Here is a 12,487-nt window from a genome sequence, read left to right on the forward strand (position 1 = left end):
TGCAACACCCGCTGAAGCTGGTCAAAAAACGTTTCTTCGTGCTGATGGGAGTTGAATTGCACTGCGCGTAGCACCTGAGGCTTTTGTTTAAGTAGTGTTCCCTGCATGGGATTTTTTTTACTGATCAGCCACGTTTTAGAGATTAAGTATTAAAGATATAAGCATAAAACAGAATTGCAAGGAAATGGATTGCTAAAATAACCTAAAAGAGGAATCCATTATTGAAAATGCTTGTCTAGCTTCAAAAGTTACGAAGCGATGAGGAGATATGACTGTTTGCTCCAAAAGTATATGTCTGGGTTTAATGCGCTGTATTTTATATATAATTTTGAAGACACTGTTTGTCAGAAACGGGAATGATTTGCTGCTACATCAGTGATGTGGGAGAGGGAAAGCAAAGTAAAAGTCTTACAGGGAGTGGGGAGAGGAAGGTCATGCTCCATCGATCAATTTAGCATGTTGTGGGAGAGCAGTTCCCAGCTCGGGTGCCTTGTGTGCTGCATGGTGAAGAGGTTTCCAAATCTGGCTGGACTCTGGGTCGGTGGGAAGAGAAGCTCCCAGAGGTGACATCTCCCGCTGAAGTGAGAGAGCATTGATCCTGCTTGTGCTGGCAGGGCTTCTATCACGCCCGTGTAGCCACCCTCAGTAATCCCTGCTGGCCAAAGACCATTAAGACGACCCTTTACAGACTTTTTCTATGCATTTCTTCAGGCATCTCCTCTGTCATCCGTATGTAAGCGCCTTTTCAGGAGGGACATAGGAATAATAATCTCTGTTGCTTTTGTTTCTTCTGAGTCGATTAATTTTTAAACGTTCAGAATTGTTTGTTGGTATGTTTTTGTAAATAAGTTGTTTTGGGGTGTGTGTGTGTGTGGGAGCACTGGTAATGGAAAGCTGGTTTGAAGAAGATGAGTTTTACGTTCTGCAGGGGCAGAGGTCTGGAAAGGACCCAGTGGGCCAGCTGGTCTGCCTTCCTGCCCTCACAGGTATCTCGTCATGAAAGGCGTGAATGCGTCTTGGTTGACATTTTCACTTTTTTTGTGGAACGCGTCTTTTCGCCGGTGGAGGCGACCTCTCGGAGAGCTGAGGGCAGGTGGCGGGGAGAGGCGGTTGCCGGAGTGGTGACCGCTTGCAGATCCCCGCGTTCCCTGGGCACAAAGAGCGAGCAGCCGTCTTCCTGACGTGCCTTTAATGAGCTGTAGAGCAAGGGATGCCGTGTCTCGCACCTTGTGAGGCTTCTTCTGATACGTGGTAATAACCTTCACGCATTTTCCATCTACCCAAATAGAAATGAAATTTCCTTTGACCGGTGAGTGCAGGAGTCAGAAGGAAGTGAAGGTTTTCATGTTTGTTTTTCCTTTTGGGTGTTATTTTGGTTTTCCTCTTTTGCCAGTTCTCATATAGCATTGCAAACATTTCAGGAAACGAATCTGCAGGAGCACAGCTCATAAAAGATTGGCCTGCTGGAGGACGAGGCTCTGCTTATTACAGAAAAGCTTCTGAGACAGTCACAGCTGAAAAGATTACACACTGCCACAGGAAATTAAATTTGATGTAATATAGTGAAAGAATGACAAAATGGAAAGGGCATATATAACGTATTTGTGATTATTAAGTGCTAGAAAAATGAAAAGTTGAGACCCAATAAAGTGCATGTGATTTAGATACGGATACAAAATTCCCAACAGTTTTTTAAAAAATTTGGCCCTCTGTTTTCCTTTGCCCTCTCCTGGTGTCATTACCTCAACGTGCTAAATCCTGTAAAATTCTATCAACTTTTGTGCATGTGAGATTATAAAGCATTTAAAACAAATTTCAGAGCAGTCCTACGGAGTCCAGTTAAGGCTGCGTTCTTCAGCAGAAGGTGCACACGTGCCACCAGGCTGGGAATGAGAGGCAAGAGCTTCCTTCTTTGCTCCGTCCTTCTCCCACGTGGACGTGCCGTGCTGACGGAGGGGGAAGCTGTCCTTCCCCGTCTGCCCCTGTCCCTTGCCGAGGCGCAGTGTGGTGGTGCTCAATGGCAGGTGGAATTCCCAACCCCATCCCAGCCACCGAGCAGCCGAGCGGGCTGCAGACCCACTGGGGACCGTTCTGGTGACACATGTGCGGAAGATACCTGTTGGTACCGAGGTCCTTGCTGGTGGCCCAAGGCGTGGGCGGGTGATGTGTCCCCTCTTCCTCTCCTCCTCTGGGTCACCATAGGTGCCGCGGTGAGCCAGGCTCTCTCCTGGCCAGGTGCTTCACGGCAAAATGTGCGTTTTCTTTCAAAGGGGACAGTAATAATGTGCAACATTTTAATAACTTTTCCTATAAGATTTGGTTACCTGCAATTGGAAAGAATAAGCAGGACTCTGGCAGATTTAACTTTATTAACCGTCATAAATCCTTTCCCTTTTGACTCTAATCAGTCCCTGGAGTCCTTTTAATGCTCTTGACATTGCACTGGCCTTTCATCGCAGCACAATATACATTTTCCTGTAACTAGAAAACCGATGGTGAGAGCCTTACGTAAACCCGAGGTAATGGATGCAGCCGTGGGGACGTGTGACTGTCGGGTGCTCGCTGCCGGTGAAAGGAGGAGAGGGAGGGTGTTGTGCCAGCATGGCTCTTCCCTCGGCAGAGGGAAAGAGAGGGGACGTGATGCCGCAGGCACTCGTGGGGTCTAGCGTGAACCCATGAATGGGAAACCAGCAGTTTTACTCTGTCCCAGACAGACAGACAGATAGCGGTGCTTTTGTGTCTTCTGCTGGCAAGCTGGGGGACGCCGGGGGGCCAAACCCAGCCCTAGAGAGCCCTTCTATGAGCAGTCGCCAGCCCACGTCCCCAGGGCAGTGAGCACATCCCTGGGAGCCCAGCAGGCTGACACGGCCACCCAGAGCTGCTGGCTGGGAGGAGGTGGCTTGCGGCACAGGGACCGGGCAAACCTGCTGGGATGGAGGTGCTGGGTGAATGGATCTTTTCTGTGCCGGGGACAATGCTAAAAGGAAGGAGTGTTACCAGGTGGTCGAGGGGCAGGCACCTAAGAAACAAACGCCTTCTTCATAAAATAACTACCTGGGTTATTGCCTTTCTGTACAGCCCGCGCGCAAAATCCTCCGGAAAGCGAGCGGGGAATTCCCTGGTTGGTAGTCTGTCTGTCTGTCTCTCTGCTGTCCAGGAATTCATGGGATGGAGAAGGCATCCCAAGAATCTGCCCCTGTGTGCAGGGAAGCTAAATTCCCTCTTGTTTTTCCGTATACACAAGTCAGCAAGTTTCTTCAGCAAATGCTGTAATTTTAAGCTTAATACTATGCAAATATTTAACTTTGGACAAAAAAGCCTCAAGCTGGCTTCAGACCAGGGACTGGCTTCCAGCTGTTTCTGCAGGTACAGATCCAATGTTTATGTACACGAATGGTTATTTGTTTGTTTGTGTATTTATTATGGTAATCTTTTTATAATGAACGTGGATATTTGTGTACCCCGGTTTTGATATGAACATAAAAATGTATGTATTTGCAAGGTGTATACAGCCATTTTCCGAAGCCTTGGCAAAAAGCTCAGATCTGCTGAAGATAATCACTGTAGGCTGAACCTTTAGATGGCACAGAGTTGTACTAAGTTTTTCTCTAATGGAAGTGCCCCAAGCTGCGCTCACCATTGAAAGCCCACCAGCCTGGGTTATGTAAAAAAGGTATGGGAAGATTTGGTGCCTGCTGCAGGAGCTTTATACTGTAATTTGATTGTCCAGACAAATGGGTGCAAGAGAATATTCAGGAGGAGTGTCAAGAGCATTAGCAATAAGTATGTTAACTAGGTTTCAAAAATCCGCTTAAATGCTACTTTGATATATAATACTTTGCTGTATCCACATACGCTTCATATACATACGCTTTCTCCAGACCTTGTCTTAGCTGCTGTATGGCTGCAAACAGCCTCTTATTAAAAAGGGAAAGTCCGTAATCTTGTGGACCTTCTATAATGTGCTCAGCATGTGAGCTATTGACTTCATGAGGACGAGAATAGCTATGTCAAATGTTTTTCATTTGCATGTGGCAAGATAGAAAAAGCAAACTCTGTGTGAAGATGAGCAGACAAGAAAGACACCGAATGCCTTAAATACTAAGGGAGTTAATGCTATGCAGTGATTTTGCTTCTGTTATAGGAAGTGTAAGAACAGTATGCTTCCTGGCGTACATCGCCATCTAAACTGCAAAGGTTTCAGTTCCATGGCAACACGAAGAGCCCGGTTGTGCTTAAGGTGTATGTATTAATGCATTTGGAGTGAGGGGTTGGGAGCAAGCTGGGGAAAAAAACCAAACATGCCGAATGTTTCCTGTTTATTTATTGATATATAAAGTAAAGCCTTTGTTCTTAGAAAATCATAACTGACATGAATACACGCGCCCCGTCCCCCCCCCCCAGTTCTCTCAGGTTCTTGTTTAAATGTGTTTTTCTCAGGCAAAAAGCAAATGAGGAGGCTGTTTTCTTGTTTGGTTTTGGGGTTTTTTTTTATAAGAGTCTAAGTGCAGCAGCACTTGAATGTTGCAAGAAAATGCTATTAATTCCTGAGACTGTTGTATATCCCTGGAGAGAAAGACTTCGGGGGGGGTGGGGGGGTATTTTTTTCCAAGAAGTACTGCTTTACAGAGCAGAGTGAAGCAGCGTTTGGTTTTTTATTATTATTATTTTCCTTGATCTTTTTGATCTGCCCTCTTTCTGCCGTTCTCTACATCCACCTCCAGTTTCCCCCGCCTGCCCTGGCTGAGGAGCAGGAAACAAGACTGAGCTCTGTTTCCTGACATCCAAAGAAATATAAAAGTATGAGGAAATGGTGTATTTTGTTTTGCCAGCCGGCTTGGGTTTGCAGACCCGCACTGGGAAGGCACCTGCTCCCAGACAGGGTCAGGAGTCACCCTCGGGAGCAGCTGGGCAATCGGCCAGGGAATAACCCAGAGCTGATCATTACGTGAGTTTTGTTTGATCTGCTCGATTGGCTGCGTGAATGTAGGATGGGGGATTCTGACGAACGTGTTTTGCTCAGGGTGAAGAGCTACCTAAGGCTGGTCCTGCCAGCTGTGCTGACGGGTGGATGAATTGCGGACTTCCAAGGTTTAAAGTCTGACTGGGGGGTGAGGGAACCTCCAGATGTTGGTATTTCTGAGGCTAACAGCAGTGCTAATCTGGCATGGTAAAGCTGACAGAAACTGGCAAGTTAAACTGGATTTACAGCTGCTTTGCATTGCTAAAACAGGCAAAGCAGCCAGAACATATCAGTGGATCTGGCCTATAGGTTTCAGTGAGGTTTCTCTGTGTAACTGGGGAGAGAATATAGCTTTGCAATTGGAAGTTGGTCAACCACTCTCCTCTTGCTGTGCCAGGAGGAATAAAATTTGTCTCTCTCTTATCTGTATCCCTTTTTTTTTTTTCTTTTTTCTGACTAGCAACAGGAATATTTTTTTCCCTAAAAACAAGGCTTGCTTTCATTGAAGTGGGAACCCCGTCTTTGAGATTCTACTTGGGGGAGATTTCCCTGTTCAGGAGACCAGCACAACATGGGTAAATCTTTTCTAAGGGAATAAATAGAATTGAAATGATGAAATGACCCTGTCTTGGCATCGTACAAAGGGGTGGATTTCACCCTTGAGGCAGCAGAACTGCAAAATAAGGTGGTTTCATTTTTAAGCAGTCACTTTCTGAGGGAGAGCAGCACTGGGAAGCCTGAGCCACTTGCTAATGCTGCATTTGACACTCCCCCAAATTTGTGGTTGTGGTTTCTAGTTTCTGCACAGCCCCCCAAAACAACAAAATAGATGTAGCTCATTAAATACTAGCGTATGCTTCCCTAATTATGTGACACCTTCCTTTTCCCAACTTTTGACAAAGGGACTGTGCATACAACCCTGAATGAAGAGGAGGAATCACTCCAGCCAAAAGCATAGTAAGGGAGGTGAAGGGTTCCCGTGTAGGTGTCCCGACCTGGCATAACCCTCTGAACAGGCTAGCTGCTGTTTGTAAGCATCTTCCCAGTGGAGCATCTCGTTCAGCTCAGCAGGAAGGATGAAGAGAAAGTACCAAGAGGAACATCAAAGAAAGAAGAGAAGGAGGAGAGAAATCAAGGACAGGAAGAGTGAGGAAACAGAGCAAAGGCAGAAGGGCAAGGAGAGAAACAACAGGGGGCTGGGAAGAGCACAACACAGGAAAGAGATGATGCTGTGGTGCCTGTGAGGGAAAAGTTGTTTTTCAGATGTAATGTAGCCAAAAAAAAAAAAAAAAAAGAGGAAGAAAATTAAAATACATGAAGTGGGAGAGGATATCAGAGTGATGAGGGAGGGGGACTGTCATGTCAGATTGACATGAACAGAAAAAACACAGAAAACATACAGATTAATTTCATACACTGGTCCAGCCAATTTTAAATAGTAGCTGCTAAGTTTGTAGCATCAAGATCTTGTGCCATTTTCCATGTGGAGGTTTTGGGGGGCTGGTGGGGAGCAGCGGGGCCACATTGGGAGGCTGCTGCAGGCACCAGAGTGGATGGCTGGGGACAGATCTCTTCTGTGCACCTTGGCTGGAAGCCTAAAGCCAGTATGAATAGGAAGGAAAATTGCCCATCCTGCATTTGAAGACTGGCAGTCAGAAAAACGTGTCCGGTTCCCTCTGAAGGTATCTGAGGAAGGGCTGTTGCCATGCAAGCAGGAACAAGGGCTCCCTCCAGATCCCTCCTCTTCTACTTGTTCAAGCTATCTAGGCTACCAGAAATAAACAGCTGAATGGAAAATTTAGTTCTGGCTGTGAAAAGAAGGTTTTGAATGAATTCTATATCAAATAGCGAATGTCTTCTTTCCTCCTCCTCTCCACCTACCTTGTTCCTAAATATTAACATTTCATGTCACTTGAGCTAAGTTCAGTGTCAGACTCACCAGATCCTGCTGAAAAATACACCCCTCTTTTGTGGCAAGCCAAAGAAGATGGGAGGCTTGTGGTGTTTTTCCTTCTCAATCTCTTCTCCGCTGGGAGAAGCAGCTAAGGCTGTGTGAAGCTGTCTCCTTCCCACTCTCCTAAACTTCGCTCCTGAAAATGCTTCTCCCTCAACGGCTTTGCTGCTTCTCTGAAGGAGGCACGGCTTGGCCCACTAAGTGCCATCGTTTGCCAGGGGATGTTTTCTCAGATTGCGGTGACTTTCATCTTGATAGGAGGCTGAAGAAGATTGTTGTGGAATAAGTCATGGGCACCGCTAGCTGTGCCAATTGCAAATGGTTACTTAAGCATGAAAGAGAAGAAAAGGATCTGGAATTATGAGATTTTAAACCCTGCCTGAAGCCCCAAACCTCCAAATCATTTCTGCCATTTGTGCTTCCTGTTTTCTAAACACTTGGGCTGTACTTGCGTTATATTTTTAAACTTTCGTCCAAAACCACAAAGGTGAGAAATACCCTTTCTCTGAAATCGCTTCTTTTGTGGGCAGCAGTACCAGTACGTGTTACTCCCGTGCCCCTTTCACCCCCCCAGGACTTCTCACCCACCTCCTTCAGGTCGCTGGCAGCAGGCGGGAGGCTGCAGGCTGCCCGGCCGGGCTGGGGCTGCGCGTCCCTGCTGCCACCGTGGTGGCCATGCAACCCCCCAGGGCTGAGCTCGGGGCATCGGGCCGACTTTCCTCCTCAGAGCCAGCCACCAATTTTCTCGAGACTTGTGAGAAGGCTATTATTGAAATTGAGTGGAATTTGTTGTCTAGGAGAGAAGGTCTGAATGTCTGCAGGGGAGGAGAAACGTGTGTTGGAATAGTGGGTTTTGTGCAAGGAGGGGAATGGTTCTCACTGGGCACTTGTGTCTGAAATACTCTGCAGTATGTGGTAGTATTTACGATAAAGATGAATGCTTTTACGGTAAAAATGTGGGGACCTGAGCTTACCTGGAGACCCTAATAGTTTTTCCTACTGTAGAGAAAGCATGTGGTGAAGAGAAATGTTGGTGAACACAGTCTCGCCACCTTTGGCGGCGTGAGTAGGGACATTCCTGTATCGCCCTGTAGTTATGCAGAGATGTGCTGATACTTGCTTATTTTGATCAGTGCTGAAAAAACAGAAGCAAAAAAATTGAATGTGGCTTTGGGGTGCTGTAATACAAGGCTGAATCACCCGAAATCAAAGCCAGTTTGAGGTGGGAATACCATGGCTGATGTTTGTGTAACCCCAAATCTCTCAACCTGTACCTGAATTTACTTCTTAGATGTTAAAGAAAAATCACCCCTTTCCACAGATGTCACGTGAGCTGGGCAGCCATTTCTGCACAACAGGAGGAGGTTTATTCCCTTCCCTCACCTTGGTGTCCAGTCCAGCAACTGGGAATCCAATTTAACCCTCAGTGTTTTTTTCAGGCCCTGTGAGTCTTTAATTCTTTTCCAGCAGTAAAACAATTATTTTTGATAGACACACTAGTTGTTTGTTAATTTGTTTATAATCAGTTTTCCAAGAGGTTGCTTTGATGTGGGAGGAACTGAATTCTTTGGGTGCAAATGCTCGCTGCTGACTCTCTTCTTAGTCATTAAGAGATGTTTTTCACATCAAGGCGCCTTTACTTTTAAGGGAAAATGTCGAGTGTCTTCTGATACCAGACATGCGAAATGTGTGGCTGCCTAAACAGACACCATTTGCTGAGCTGCAGCATGTGATGGAGGGAACATCCAAGGCCAGCCCAAGCCTTCCCCAGCCTCCCGGGGAGACCCCCAACAGCCCCTTGTCCCCTCTGGTTGCTGCTGCAGCCGCCTGCGCCAGCCCCCAGTACCTGAGACCCCACGGATGCTGGTTCCAGCTACGACCTACATCCCTGCTGGTATGCCTCCACGCTAAAAGATGTCACTGTTCTTTTCCAAAAAGAACGTGTCTTTTTTTTCAATTCCCTTGCCACCTTTTTGTATTTTCAAGCTGCAGATCTTTTAAGGCTCCCTGCCTCTGCAGTTCTTGCCTTTGTATGGGTTATTTTTGGAAACTGGGGAACCAGGAGGAGGAATGAAATTTAGGGGATTTAACAGCAGTAGAAGTGGAAAGCTCTTTCCCTTGGTGTGCTCTTTCTTCCTTCTCCTTTCTTGTCGTGACCTCCATGGTCCGACTGACCCCCATCGCATCGCTCGCTCCAGGGCAAGCCATAGCCCGCACTCGTTGTACCCAGCGAGCAACTTCTCCATGTGCGGAGGTGTGCCGGTTCGCAAGCTGCGCTCACCGCTTCCTCCCTGCGGCAGCCATTGTTTCTCTTCTGCTTTTCTGGGTCAACCAGTTGGCCAAAAAGTGGTAGGTGGCCGAGCAGAGTTTTGAGAGCTGTGAAATGCTGGTAGCACTTGGGAGGTCATGTGCCTTAAGGGTAAATCGTATGCAGAGAAGAATGCGTTTCCTTTGTTATTTCCTCAGTGGGGAAGCCCCATCAAGGTGGTCAGCTTTTTCTTTAAATGTTGGCATGTTTTTACATTGGAAGTGATACGTGCTCATCACCAAACTTTGCAACAAAACCCAGATTTTTTGGAAGACTGGGGAACAGTGACTAAACCCTGACCTGGTGGGAAGACCAGAGCTCACCTTTTGGTTCTGGGGCGGGGGGCAGGCGGTGGTGAGCCCGGCCTCCCAAACCGTCTGAGCTCTTCCGCATGGGGGGCGATCACTTCACATCTTGCATTTCGGATGCAAAAATGTAAGGAGAAATTGTCTGTAAAGGAGCATCCAAGGACTTTCCTTTTTCTGCGTAAGTTTTCTTTGCTAGCACATAGAAAGACATTGACCATACAGTAGGTCAGGCTGCCCTTTTGATAACTGAGACAGTATTCAGATAATTGAGATGCCTGTGATTGCCCATGAAAATTTGCTGATGTTTACACTGCTGTCAGGTATTGAAGTCACACCATAATATTTATTGTGGGATCTTGCAATGGATTTTGAAATAGATCGATATCACAGCACAAAGTGGGAATTTTCCTCATTTTTTCTGCAGTTATGAAAAGGCCTAAGTAGCAGTGTAGTGCAGTAAATGTTAAACATTAAAAGCTCCTTTTGTGTCTACTGATAAGAGTAGATTGGTAGAGGAGGAAGAAACTTGAGTTTGGTTGGTAACACTGATAGGAGTATGGTGGAAATCAAAGCAGGGGATGATAGTAGACTCAAACACTCATGCTGTCTTTGAAGGATGGATTTGGATCAGTGACATAACAAGAAGTGATAATGAGAAGGACTTTAGGCCTAAATTAAAAAAAAAAAAAAAGAGGCGGATGATTCTATACAAGAAGCTGCACAACTGATGCAAAAAGTCAGCCAAATACAGAGAGAATGAAATCAACAGAACATGAAGTACTCTCTTAAATTACGTAGAAATGGAGAGGGTTTTACTACTGTGCTATAGCAGAGATCAATTAAACTGCGCAGAAGGGTTATGCAAAATGTTCGCTGTAGGGAAATCACCGTTTTCCGTAGATTCTAGGAAGGAGTGCTGGCATGCCGCCGGCAGTGATTTATTTTCACCCAGCCCTGGTGCTTGTGGCTGGCACTCAATGAAATCTTCCAGGGTAAATTATTTATTTAATTAAGAATGGCCACAGTTGCACTGAGAGACTGGCAGCACGACAGCAGGAAGTCTGTTAGAGATTAGGTCTAACTTCTTACAGATAGGCTGCTTATGTATACTATAAATAATTAAAATCGTAAATAAATGTATGCTGGCATTTTTGTTTAAGCTTATTAACAGGAGTTCATAATACTGAATGTGGTTTATGTACTGCCATGTGCTGTAGTCCTCTAATTTCTTGATTAACTAACCCAGAGGCTGGTGCAGCAAGCTAAGACATCAGATTGTGGCTAACTGAACTTTTGAACTTTTCGTAAGAACAGGAGGCATCAGTAAGAGAAAAGTCAAATTTATGAGTGTGTAAGCATGAGCAACCGAGAAGCTTTTGTTTCAGTAGGCATTCCCATAAGAGCAAAGAGAGAAATCCCCCTCCTCTTAGGCCAAATAGGCAAGGTAATGCTTTCTTCTTGGTTTAACATATTCCAGAGATAACAGTTATAGCTGGTGGTTTGAAGGAGTCCCAGGAAGAGAGGAATTTGAACATAACTAACGAGAGAAACTGTCATTTGAGGAGAAATCTCTGGAGAGTCTCTGCAAGATTTCATATTGTATCTGTCTTGTGGTGTGGTTTTTTTACAAAAAGAAAAGGTCTAGCACTGTGATTTGATAATTGTACTTTTATCAATAAATTTGATTTTTGAAGAATACGTTCCGAGTTTGATCCTTGCTTTCTTTCCCTAATTGTTGAGTAATAAGAAAAAAATCTTGCAAGAGGAGAAGCAGCCACTTCTTTTAGAGGAAACCACTCACAGATTTAAACCACGTAGTTTGGCAAGAAGGAAAAAAAATGGACAATCGTTTTGAAAAATGTCAGAAATGGGCATTTTTGAAACATTGGACGTATTTGGTTTTGGACGGGCCTAATAAGCAAATCAACACAAATTCACCTTCCGGGGGCAAGTTCCCCTTTCAGCGAGCCCTGGCAGCGGGGGCTGGCCGGCAGGCTGCCAGCGGCCGAGGTGGGGCTCTCTCCTTTGCATGGGGTGGTTTGGACCTTCCCCTCTCCTCCCCCTGTGCTTCTGCCATGGCCCTGCTGGCTGCCTGATGGTCCTTGCTGAAGCTGTTGGCATCAACATCTGAAACACCTCTCAACTTTGAGAGGTCGGCTTTTCTCTCTTCAGCCCAGGCTCTCCAGCACTGCTGAAACTTAGAGTAAGTGGATGGTCAGGATTTGAGGAAGAGTTTGCCACTGTCCCGGCTGTGGTTTCACATCGCGGAGGGGCTGCTCTGACTTCCCATTCTCCATGGCCGCCTGCCTGTGCTCATGCTGGGCTGGTTTGGGCAGCTGGATGGGCAGCGAGCTGTTGGGCAGCCAGGGGTTTCTGATGTGTTAGCGCCTTGGATTGGCTCCCCATGGGCACAGGAGCTGGCAGGACCACATGGCCGGCATGGGGGGAAGAGAAGCAAAGTGGCATCTCCCCCTCTTGGGTGGCAGCTTGCCATTGGGCTGACCTCGCCAGAGCATGAAACTGCATCCTCAATGTGCAGATCAGATCTTGTACGTGTGAGGTCCTTCACACTTGACTACTATGTTATACTATCACCATAATCAGGAATGATGATCTAAGAAGATGATGGTGAAGCACAGCGGTGTTTCCCAGGCTACCCTCTTCCGCTTCCCGCTTTTGGTGACCCGAAGTCACTCTCTGTGTTTCCCTTTCCAGATGGAGTTAGAAATGTGTACGCATTCAGAATCGGGGCTGGTTTTTTTTTATTGGCAGCACCTGTGAACAATCAAAGATCAAACTGAGTCACAATCAAACTGAGACAAGCTTCAAACTGAAATGAATGTGATTTCAGAATTGTTTGTTTGCAGTCATTGTTTTTATTGTTTGCAAAGAAATAAAAAGCTTTACAGTAACTCCTAGGTATTCCCTAGTTGCTGCGCACTGGAATCATAGAA

General features: G+C 46.1%; 1 protein-coding gene across 6 annotated transcripts in view; it reads left to right on the forward strand.

Moving 5' to 3' along the window:
• Positions 1-12,487, forward strand: part of HIVEP2 (HIVEP zinc finger 2) — a 144,429-nt gene that overhangs the window by 37,415 nt on the left and 94,527 nt on the right. The gene's annotated exons all lie outside the window — the stretch shown is intronic.

Source organism: Larus michahellis, chromosome 3 (assembly GCF_964199755.1).
Source record: "Larus michahellis chromosome 3, bLarMic1.1, whole genome shotgun sequence".
In the NCBI taxonomy this organism is placed as follows: domain Eukaryota; kingdom Metazoa; phylum Chordata; class Aves; order Charadriiformes; family Laridae; genus Larus; species Larus michahellis.